The 12,672-nt window shown below is 34.8% G+C and overlaps 1 long non-coding RNA gene across 1 annotated transcript in view; it reads left to right on the forward strand.

The window, feature by feature from the left end:
* The first annotated feature begins 4,804 nt into the window (after window positions 1-4,804).
* Window positions 4,805-12,672, forward strand: part of LOC127059296 (uncharacterized) — a 55,147-nt gene continuing 47,279 nt past the window's right edge. The window contains exon 1 of the long non-coding RNA XR_007776963.1: window positions 4,805-4,907. This is a non-coding gene — a long non-coding RNA (uncharacterized LOC127059296). The remainder of the gene's footprint in view (window positions 4,908-12,672) is intronic.

The following is a 12,672-nucleotide window of genomic DNA, read 5'->3' on the forward strand; positions in this document are numbered from 1 at the left end:
CAAACATCTGATACAATTTAAATATTTTTATATAATTTCTCACAGTTTTTGTCAGGCCTAGATGTCATTATGACAGGTTTAGAAACATTTTTGGTAGGCAGTCAAAGTGTTTAAATTGGCATCATTTTTACCTTTATTGTTTTTATATGGAAGGAATCTGAAAATCTCTCACTACAGTTTCCACCATTAATCAATGGTGCAATGGAAAGCTCTCATTAACTTTAACCCTCCGACCCTGACATTATTCTACTCATCACAGCAATCATTAGCAAAATGAAAAACAATCAACCAGCATATCTACATTCTACTAATATTAATGCTTTCACTCTACTACACATGAATGTCAAATGTGACAAAAATCACTGAACTTCAAATATATACATAACAGATTTTGATATATATAAATCACCAGTTTTTGTTATTCTCACTCAACAGAAAAATCAAAGTTACAGTGCCAAGGGGGCCCATACCATTTGCAATCTGTAGCATTTCCAATGTATTTTCAAAAATATTGTAAATATTTATGGAGTTTTATAAAGACTCTATGATTCCTTCTGCTTGTGATGCATCAACAAGACACAGTAGGATATCATAGGCAGATATTTACTTCTGGGAATTCCCTTTTGGACTCTTTTTGGTTGAAAACGACTTCATGACATGCAGTACCGCAAATTCCCAGAAATGTACCATGCTATTATTGCCAGCTGAGTTCTTCCAAGTAAAGATGACATCAGCCATCTGTCATGCTACACTAATCCTAGGAAAGAAAGCCAACTGAAGAGAAAATAAATACCTTTCGTATCTATTAACCAAATATTTATATTAAAAAATGAAACTCTTAAATTCTTACTAGCAAAGTTAAGTCTTGTAAGAGAATTCTCTTTTCTGAGTAAACAACATACTTAAAATGTCTTTGTCTTTTTATCTACCTAAAGTTGTGTCATGAGCATATGTTTGAAATGCTGGTCTTTTGCTAAATATTGGTAGATAAGAAAATATGATTCCAAGTAGTAATTTTCCTCCAGACCTCCTAGATGAACTCTGCCAGGTACCATGTAGCTGTGTCAGTGTTCCGGACTGCTCTGCTGAGGTAAATGGAAGTTTCCCAGAATCTAACAGTGCAGGAATTACACTCTCCATCACAAGCAATGCTGCCAATCAATAAGGAAAGTGTCTAAATTAATGGCAACATCATAATAAAATGTTTGAAAAGCCCAAACTCTGTCAGGTATCTGCTTCCCCACAGTGCAGGGAACATGTCAGTGAGGAAGTCTTTTGGATGAGCTGAAAAACTATTTTAGACTGGGACTTATCCTGTGCATTTATGTCTTATTTCTTTGTCACTCAACAGCATATACTTGAATTTTAAACTAAGGCGGTGTTCAAAAGCTCATATCAGAATAAAATTAAGGCTAGAAAAATAAATCTCAGGAAATTTAAAAAAATTAACAGCCACCTAGACCATTCTCTGATAAGAATGGTGCTGCTGTAAAAAGTATCCAAAAGCACATGTATGATTATTTAGTGCTATTGTCATTAATGTTTTTCACACTGTAAATGTTCCTTTTGCTTTTTTAGATGAAGCAAGACAGAACTGAGCATTCACACATAGCAATACAAACACTAATAAATATCTCATCTCTCCACGCTCCTACATTCATTTTTTTCTTGTCTGCCATTTAACATTGTGAGCATTCCTTTTAAGTCAATAATGCATTTTGGGATGAGAAGTCATACAAAATGGAAAATGAAAATAATAGAAGTTTCAGAATAAAAGGTGTATTTCTTGGGCTGTAAACCTTTTGAATTCATAGTCTAGAATAATGTGATAGATGGAATTAAATTTTTTGTTAGATAATGTACAATACAGAACAAATAATTATTATACAAAGATTTTCTTAAAAGCCCTGCTTCCTGAGTTTCTCGGCTGGTGGGTCTTCTAATGGTTCCAGTTGGTTTTTGTAGATACTCTGACTATTTTAAGACAGTGGATTTCTTGTTGCTTTGCAGGTTAAGAAATTACTTAACAGTAACAGCAGGACTGTGTTTTGATTTTTTTTTCTAAAATATTGAAACTGAAAAACAAAGAAGAGAGTTGCCTTCTTATGAATGTTTCCTCAAGATCTTAAGATCATAAAAGGAACATCTGATCTTGGGAAACAAGAGGTGATGAGAAAAAAACTCAATAACTGAATGCATCCATTCCATATATTCCTTGACACCCAAAAAAGGAGAACATTCTTCCTTGTCTTCTGCAGAAAACAAGGTGAGTTACAATTCTGCATGGTAATTATAGCAAATGAAATTACATAACTTTTGGACTCATTACTTCAACTAATCAATTTTTTTGGGGGATGAACTTCAACCTGGATTACCACCGTTCTATCTCCAATGACAACACCACTGAAAAACAAAAAGTGATTTTTTAAAAGAATGTTTTTGTGACTTCAGCTTATATACTGAGTCAAGAAACCAAAGTATTTCTAGTTATCGCCTGTCTCAATAAGAATATATCTGTCTGCTCTACAGCCTGGTAAGTGCTGAAATTTTTAAAAAAAGGTTTATTATCTTGCACTATAAGTCTTAGCAATAAGTCATTTCTGAGCCCAGCATACTTTTAAGGCACTTTCCTGCCATGTAATGCTTCTTTATTCAGTAGAACAACTGGGAAAAAAGCTGAACTTTTATTAAAAATAAATCACAAGAAATAGGATTAGTCATTTTTTTGATTTCCAAATAAAATTTAAGCCATATTTCAAATAAAGCATTTCCTATTAAAAGAAATTTTATTTCCTTTACATTTTTGCTTTATGTATCTCTATTTAGTAATGAGAAACAGGTAAGAAAAAGGACATTTTATTACTCTCTTTCCCCTGGGAGTTTAAATAAAAAACAAGGACCAGAAGCTTGGAATTTAAGGACAGTTAAAAGAAAATTTGTTTTTTTCTGAAATAAAATAATAATTTAAAAATACTTATTGTGATTTTTCTCAATTAAATTTATGGATCTTTACATTATTGTTTTAAACCCTGCAAAAAAAGAGACAAGTCATTAGTTTTAGACCGATTCTTCTCCATTTTTGTGTTCTGTGATCATTAGATTCTGGTTTCCATTTGAACAGCTGAATATTCATCTATTTTAGTAAAATGCAATTTCTAAGTTGTGAGGAGGGAAGCAACAGTCCAAGAAGCCTATTGGTATACAAAATTTTTATCATCCTGAAAATGGCTGTTTTTAAAATGAAAGAAAAATGCTATTTCTGGTTTCTTTTTTACAGTTCTATGGAAAGTAACTAAAATTAACAATAAGGGAGTAAGAAGAATGTATAAGTGAATTCATTTAGAAAGAGAGTAGAAAAAAAGAATTGTTGGGTAGATGCAAAATGGGGGAAAAGAAGAGAAGGTTAAATCCAACTCTTAAGTAGAAGGAAAGATATTCCATCACTTTAGTGTGATTTTGGTTATTTATTCATTAGGAGGCACTCATACACTAAAAAAACTCACTAGACTGATAAATAGCAATGTGCAAATACATGCTCCTACATAAATTTAGGAGGAAAAAAGGCATTACTAAAACCCGAATTTCTTTATTGAATAATTTACTTTGTCATCATAAATGTAATTCTGTATTGCCTTGCAGTATAACTTCTGGAGAGATGTGTTGGTAAAGTCAAGTCCCAAGAGGGATTGCTAAAGAATGATCAAAAGCTTGGATTAATTTTTTTTTACTTAGGTTGTTTTTATAATTTTGTTTTGGTTCCTGGAATTTCTTATTAATTTTACAAGTCCTGTTATAGACTGGTTTTTTGAACTTCCTTCCTGCTTGTTTAATTTAATGGATGAATAAAACTTTTCCACTGAAATTACAATAGCAGGAAAAGTTTGTAAGACCATATGCAGCAGATTTTGACAACATCCATTCCTGCAATCGGTCTTTGATAAATTCTGACAGCTGTGAGTCTTCTAATGCAGAAACCATTTGACACTCTGATTTTGTGTTGAGATTATTACATATCAGAATTAACCAGTGACTACTGAATCTCTGTTTGATGGCATCCAAGTGCACTCCTGTGCACTTATGAACTAAAGAATAAAAAAATTCACTGCAGAATTTCTGTGGGGAAAATCAGACTTCTTTGTGTTTGGTGAGCTTCCAGGACTCATCTTGCTGTGTTGTTAATCTATTTATAAAAAAATTGGAAATTTTATTTGCTAATTTTCCTAAGTGATAAGATTTTAATGTTGATTGTACTCTACTTGGGCCAGTTTAAGGAAAAATAATAAAAGTGCTCTCAGTTCCTACACTCCAGAGAAAAAGTCTAATCCAAGACTGTACTTATTGATAGCTCATCAGATAATTAACCTGGTTTCAGCCAAATGGGATGACAGTAATACAATGATGGCAAGTGTAGCAGGAGGCAAAGATAACCTTGAAGGATATCCTCAAAGGGTAAGGTTAAAAAAGATGTAGTGCAAAGTTTTCCCACTAGCCTGGTATAAACTGGTCATAATTGAGGTCAGACAAAAGCACATATTATGAACCAGTTTTGAAATATTTGTTCTCAGACTGGTAGAAATTAAGATGGTTGGCTCACAGAACTGAGATTTAAGATTAAAAGTATTTCCTCATCATAATCTGCATGCCAGTTCCTTTGCTATCATGGGTGCTTGACTAACTTCACATAGTCTCTTGTATGCCAATGTGAATATGTTATTTTATTGTCAAATATTGGTGTGTGCATATAAAAACAACAAAAAATTTCTCTGAGTTTCAGAAAGAATGACAATTTTTACTTCAGATAGAAATGAAATTCACCACCATCCAAGTGCAAAGCATCCTACAAGAGATTGATTGTACAAGTGATGTCTGAGAAACTGTTAAAGATTATAACATTTTTTGGGTGAATGGTGAGTTGCATCATGATTACTTTTCCCATAATGCCAGTTAGAGGGGGTTTTGTGTGTTGTAGCGATTTTCAGACATCTAATATTTCATCTTGTATGAAATTGATCCAATATCTCAAATGCATGGGCTGTTTAAATAAAACCTGTGAGCAGGGTTATCCTAATTGAAGGGACAGAGAAGATTTGATTTCATTCTCAGTTAAAACGAGAATGCTACTTACTTTCCTCGATTGCTAAACAAAGTTTTGTACTAAATATGAGAGAAGGCATTTTTTAAAATATTTCACCTAAAATTGTATTCATAGGTTTACCTCAGCTAAAATCATATTAGATGCAATAATATTGCACAGTTAGCTGCAAAATATGTTTTAATTTTCCCAAGAGAAAGAAAACTTGATGAGGATTGCTTTTGATAAATGCAGCATATTTGCATATTATAAAATAAAATATGCTTCTTTGCATGGAATCATATAACAGCATATATTAAAAATTGTATTTCTTGGGAACAAAGGAAAAAAATCTCTGAACATATCTGCACATTTTAATAAATAGACAGAGGTGTTCTATTTTCTTTCAGCATCTGAGGAAGCTACCTTTATGAAGGTCATACTCCTGTAAGGATTTAAAAGAAAAACAAAACCTTTTTTTACCTCTTGCATATATGAACAAAAGATTTAAATATATATATATATATATATATATATATATATATATATATATATATACATATATATGGCAACTTGAATATAGGGAATTGTATAAGAGAGTTTGCAATTGAGAGTGGTGAGAACCAGTGCAATAACCACAGGAGATAATATTTCAAATGTGCTTCCATTCTAACCTTGAGTTTTCACTCTTAACATTCTGAAGTCTTTAACTTAGAGGCATTTTTGGATGTAATCTCTCCACATCCTTGCTGTTTACTTTCTGTTTAACTCTTTGTTTTAATTTTGCTATTGTATACATTTAGTGTTGCTAGATTTTATTTGGGACAGTTTGAGGGAAAAATCACTGTCTTTAGAGATATAAAGTAATCATGTAGCATTGTTTGTCTAAGCAGGGAAAAGTGATAGTGACAGAAATTGAAATGCATTATGTTATTGCAAAGAGAAGTACCTTGGAGTGTTCTGATGAGAACTGATGTTGATTTGACAGAGTTCTCAGCTATTCAAAGCTCCTTTCCCCATCTGAACGGTGTGGTTTTTTACAAGAGTGTTCAGCTTTGTTCATATTTTCTTTGCAATGGAAATTTAATTGCTGCTATTTCAGTTGTAATAACACTGGGTTAGCGCTGAGCATTTTGGAAAGAACTTCACTGTTAGAGTAGGTTATAGAGATGCATGCTATGAGTTATCTGGAGTTATCAGCAGGCAGTGCCTTTTGCTGTTAATGATGTGCCTTTCCTGTATGTCTGTGCCAGGATTTGGTGATTCAGTGGAACATATATTTGGAGAAGTGGATTTCTGCTCCAAGAAGCAGGTGAACCCTTTCAGGGCTGACTTATCATATGTCGCCCTGATTTTCTAATATTTTCTAAGCCTTCTGATGTTTACCTCTTTGTGGAGAACTTTCTCACACACTTTCTGTAGATAACACATTGTTTTGCATTCCTTTATGGAGGAGGAAAAACTTGATAGACTGGTAGTTTGTCCAGTGGCATTGGAGAGGTGGCACTGTCACCCTCCAATCCACTGTCACTTTTGGAAAACTATAAATATTGGGGTCAAAAAATAAACTCTCTCTTTTGCTCTTCACCTTGGAGCAAGGTTTGCGTCTAGTTCTTTCGTGTCCAGTAGCGACAATCATAGGCAAGATTGCTTCAGAGAGAGAGCAAACAGTGTGTTTATATTTGATATCTATTCCCAAGGAGTTCTATAGAGTAAGAATTAGCAGGCCAGGGACATTTTTATAGAGGTTGTAATTAAAACAGCCCTCCTGTGTGAGTGTGGAACTCAGTAAGAATAGCTACCATAGAGGGAAAGTAGAACTTTCATATAGGAACAAGCATATTAGAAAAAGGATGAGTCTGGTGCTGCTTTATGTTGCTCTGGTCTGATAGTGGCATACACTAAGTAGCTGGTGAGCCTCCTAATGCTTCTCCCTTTCATGGTGCTGGACCTCTCAAACCCTGGTAAAAATCTGAGGTCATCTTCAGTTAAATCTTATAAAACTAGTCAACACAATTTGAGGATTTGTAGTCCACTCGCAGCTAGTTTGATTTCTAGAGAGCAAAAGGAATAGCAATTAAAAAACAAATTCCTTTAATTTTCTCATGTAGAATCAGTTTTAAATAAAAGCTGCCAGAACTGAGAACTGCTGTATGAAAACTTGAAATGCATTTTTTTTGGAGCATTTGCTATATCCTGTTTCTGAGGAAAATCAATTCTATGTATATGTTGTGAAAGCTAACAGATTACCAACAGAAGAACATCAGTTCAAAGCAACAAATGACATATATTATTTTCATAAACAAAAATGTAAGGATTTATTCTGTATAAATTTCTCTTTAAAGCAGTGTCATGCACCATTTGAAATTGTGTTGCAGTTTTAAGTTTTAAATACAAACTGCAATGGTATCTCAAATATGTCCTTTATTTCTCTGTTCCATTTTCATTGTATCTGACCAGATACTTCAAGTAATTATATGTCTGACACAGACAAGTAATAGTGACAAATGGGTGATCCTATCTCTCTTTGACTCTAAAGGATTGTCAAGAAGTTGGTTGATAGATCGAAAGCTGAATTTAAAGAAAAAAAAATTAAATATCCAGTCCTGTGTAATTTATAAATCAGGACATTTGGTATTAATCTGCCTTCTGCAAAATGAACCAACTTAGGGGAAGATGTCCACATTGAACAGAGAGATACTCTGTAGAAGCCACATTTACAGTTACAGCCAACTTGGGTTCAAGTCTAAATGTTAAAATGTTCTTTATCCAGCTAAAAAAGGGACTTTTAATACATTCAGGAACACTTTCCTGCAATAGTCTCCACATGTACTTTTTATAAATGTAAACACTAGCTGTTGCTAAGCCCTGATTTTATTTTAACCTGAACTGTATTTACTATACCTAAGGATAATTCACATGTAGCAAAGAGCCCTAATATTTGTATTTTAGAATAAATATTATGAATATCTCTCTCAGGGGAAAAAAATGTTTAGATAACCTGCTTTTCACACGGAAAAGCTGCCTGCTGAACCTTCAAGCCAGCAGTTCTTCCCTGTCTCTCTAACTGAAAGACAGTACTACATATGAAAATTCAGTGCCTCCTGGCCATACTTAAGAAACCCTATTTCTTTGTGAAAGAGGGAGAACGTATGGGAGCTGTAAATAAATAATGATTGCCAAAGATCAGAGGAATTTTTACACAAGACCAAAGCAATTTAAGCTCATTCTTTGATACAAACCATTAATAATTCAACACAGTGGTAATTTTGGTACTGCTAGAATTCCTAACAATTGAACTGATCTCCAGGTTGTTAGCAGATCAGTAAGAATTATGTTATTAGTAGCTCACTTCTGCTGAAGTCATATGATTCAATGTTTAATTTAAGCATTAGGTATGGCTTTCTAAGAGGCCCTGGAAATCTCACTGAAAACAGCACAATACTGATTTGATAACAACACACAGTTTTTTAATGAGTATTTCATGCCCACTTGTCAAAAGCAATCACTGAACTCCTCTTCTTCAAGTAATTCAGGAGTTTGATTTAAAAGATGATACCTTGATGAAATAGCATGCTAGATTATCAGAGAAAAATCAGTAAACTTCTACCTCTTATAGGAATAATATTCCAATAGAATATCTAGAATAATTATATGCTCACTGAGGAAGCTTTAATCCTATTATAAACATATAAAATTCAGTCCCATGTTAGTGGGGACTCATCCTCAGAATCCAACTCCAAACAAATAAAGGGTATGAAGCATGGACATGGACTTCTTTAAAGGATGAATCTTTCACTTGTACATCCTGCCAAGTCTCAGGCATTCTGAGCTGGACCTCTAAGAGAATCCTTCTGCTTCTGTCCTTCCTACACCTCACACGTTTGCAGGGCAGAATCCCAGGTCCCAGGCCCTTGTAGTGACCACACCAGCAGAGAGAGCAGAGCTGACCCATCAAGTAGAAGGGAGCATGTGGAGTTTTACAAAACCAGGTGTGCTTCCTAGGGAAGTGCAGAGACCAAGCAAGATCCTTCATCTTACCCTCTGCCTCTTGCTGCACTCTAAATCTTTTCCTCTCTGATGGGGCTTGCCTTACCCATCAGATAAAGTAAATATCAACACCCTTCTTGTGCAGATATCTTTCCACAGGTGTGACCTTGTCTGCAGACCAGAGAAGGGGTGCCTCACACATCATAAGTCAGGACACTGACAGGACCAAGCATAGGAGATAGGTAAAAGTTGGAAATGGCCAAGCTTTCATGTAGGAACAAAACAGCAACACTCAGTTCAGAGTGCTATTAGGGACAATAGTGATCCAGGAAACCTTTCTAATCTATAATCATTTCCTGTTATCAACCCAATCTTGTTTATTGTAGATAATGTTCTTTTACTGGGTTTTTTCCTCAGCTAATGTAAAATATATAACTACATTGAAGCCAGTGGAGTATTTGACTTTTCTTAACTGAATACCTGTCCACACAGAAGAGAGCACTTAAGTTCCAAAATACTTTTCTTTCTTTTTCTTTCATCTACTGCTAATAACAATCTCAGATTTTTTTAACAGATAGCATGTAGGGGAAAGGAAAGGAAAGGAAAGGAAAGGAAAGGAAAGGAAAGGAAAGGAAAGGAAAGGAAAGGAAAGGAAAGGAAAGGAAAGGAAAGGAAAGGAACAGGAAAGGAAAGGAAAGGAAAGGAAAGGAAAGGACAGGAAAGGAAAGGAAAGGAAAGGAAAGGAATCGAAAAGAAAAGAAAGGAAAGGAAATAGAAAAAAATAGAAGAAAAGAAAAATAAATAAATAAACCCAGCATAAAATAAGCTGGCAAAACAGTGAACTTCCAGATGTGATTTAGTTTATCTTCAGACAGGGTCAGTTAAAATATTTCTGCTCTGGCATGTGCATTCATCTTCTGAACAGGGTGAAAATTCAACAGAATGAGTACCTGACCATCCATTACTAATAAGCCAGATATGCCCTGTTATTTAATTTGCTCTTTCATAATTTCATACAGTACATATTGCTTAACACTGTACCAGTCAGTGTAATGGAGAAAGCTCTTCATCCTTTTCACTTTCCTTACTTGTAAATGGATTTAGAAAAAGGAATGTAGTATATTATTCAGAGATGGTTTTTAAGATGGTTCACAACAGGTTAATGAATGATGTCTAATACTCATATTAGACCAATCATATTAATAACAGAGAAGAGCACATGAGGGTCATAGTGCTAATTGCATAGGAGGTCCAGCCAGAAGGCATTTTTATCTTAGAATTCAAGACACACCAAGTTTGACTAATCACCCACAGTGTGTTTGCAATTAAAATAACACTGTATTAACCCTGCCAATGTGAGGTATCAATATTTTATGTGTGGCTTGACAGTTCTAAGCTGAACATTTGTAGTGCTTGATATTGCACTCACATAGAAAGCACACAGCTCTTGCTCTGCTCTAGACTGCAGCCAAGGATGCTACAGGGGAAAAAATCAGAGGTATTTTGTTCCTGAAATTTAATTTTCTTCTATTATTTTTAAGAATGGCTCTAGTATCATCAAACAGGGTTTGTGGGTTTTTTTACCTTAAGTTGCTTTATACACCACAACAAAAATCTGGGGTGTTTTAGACGTTAAACACAATCTTATAGAAATCAATGGAAAAACTCCTGATTCATTTACCTCTATCCTGAATTGAAAGAAATTAAGATTGTTTCATTTTAGCATGACCCTGGCTGATGCACAAAGTTCAAAGTAGGCATAATGACTGAGGCACTAACAACAGGTCCATGTATGAAGCAGATCACCTGGTTTATTTTGGCATGGGGATCAGGGCATGTGGATTCTGATAACGATGCGAACTTCTTGTTTACACATGTACAAAAAAAAAAAAAAAAAAAAATCGGTCAACTTCACTTGCAGGTTGAACTTCATTTTCCAAATCTGATTGTCAAAGCAGAAAACATTGGTTCTTCCTCCTTAGCCCACAACTCCAAGATCTCCTTGACACTCTCTCCAATTTTCCTGTAGATCTGGTTTTCACCGGGCATCATTGTCTGAAACCCACTGAAGTGAATCACTTACAACTTAAAAAGAATAAAGAAAGCCTGTTCCTCTCCCCCAGATTCTGGTGAGTGCTGTGGGTACTCAAATTCCCAAATCACATGCCCAGAATCATTGCCTAACTTTTTAGATTTTCTTTAATAGAAGCATTTTTTCTGAAAGTCAGGAGTTTTTGAGGTTTTAAAGATTGTACTAAACTTATTATACAACGAAGTAAAAACTGTAAGCCACTTGAAAATGTCTGTTCACAATGAACAAGCAGTAGCTTCTTTGTTGTATCTCAGGTGTTTCATGATATGTTTTCGTGCCAATGGATTTCTTTTTTATATTATTTGTGTTAGTACTCTGAACACTTTCAAATGTTTGTCAATTGATGGTCTCTACATAATAGGTACAATCCATATCTGGGTCAGACCTTCCAGTTCAGGTACAATAGTGTAGCTCCCTGGAGCTAAGATTTTTTCGTGTAATAGATTTATAAAGAACTGAAATGACGCCAAGTAGACTTAAATGCTTTTTCCTCAACTTTTGCAAACAGTTATGCTTCTGTGGATGTTCTGCAGACAAATTTATATGAAGTTATTTCAGGTTTTAAAGACCATAAAGAGAGAGGCCTATGAGATCTAAACCTAGTAAAAGATTTTCTTTTTAGGCCCTTATATTCTTGTACTTCTTCACAAATGTCTTCCTGAAGATTTCTGTATTTATAGTTATGATCAAAGTTTTTAAACTACAGACAACACAGCATAATGTAAACTTTGCAGTGAAACAAACAAAGACAACAAACAAAATTCTTATACAAACGTGGTTACTAGGTCCTGCTGAACAATAAAAGGGATTCCAATTAAAATCTGTCAGAAAACAGTTAATTAATTTTGCACACATAGTGGTTTGAGAACCACTGGGGTTTTTAGTGCCCCAAATCCAAACCCCTTCACAATGAAAATTGCACTTTGAGTCTTCAGTTTTTAAAGGACTATGAGTATGTATTTTTGTTTTCTATTTCAGGTCTATCTAGAGCTAACCAGAGTGTGTCATTCCTTTGACTGCAGGGAAACTTTGCCAAGCTATCAATTAAATCTTCATGCCTCCCTAGTGGATTTCAGACACAGTGAAGAGTCAGGCACTGCTCAATAAGTGGAAATAATAGGCTGCTCTAGTTGGATACCAAGACCCCAAAGTAGCCTGAGTGAAGTTCTGTAAGGACAGTGAACATCCCTGTTCGTGTCATCTGTCCTTAGAAACCCAAGCTGGGTCATGGCTCAGCAGTGGGATCTGATTCTCTGTAAGGTTGCTCTTTGGGTGCTTTAGCAAACTAAAATCTTAAAATTATTGCACGGCCAAAAAGGTGTTGAAACATTTTTCACACAGGAAATCATAAATCACACAGACATGTGCATGGTTATGTGTAACTACCTTACATACCCAACCAGGACTGGCAGGTTCAAAAAGTCCTGTCCATCTGAGGATAAGCAATTTACAGATTCATTATCCTACTGAGGAAGGACAACAAGCTAGGAGTATCTTTGACTCTGAGCCTTCCCTTGTC

The sequence above is a fragment of the Serinus canaria genome, chromosome 2 (assembly GCF_022539315.1).
Source record: "Serinus canaria isolate serCan28SL12 chromosome 2, serCan2020, whole genome shotgun sequence".
NCBI lineage: Eukaryota > Metazoa > Chordata > Aves > Passeriformes > Fringillidae > Serinus > Serinus canaria.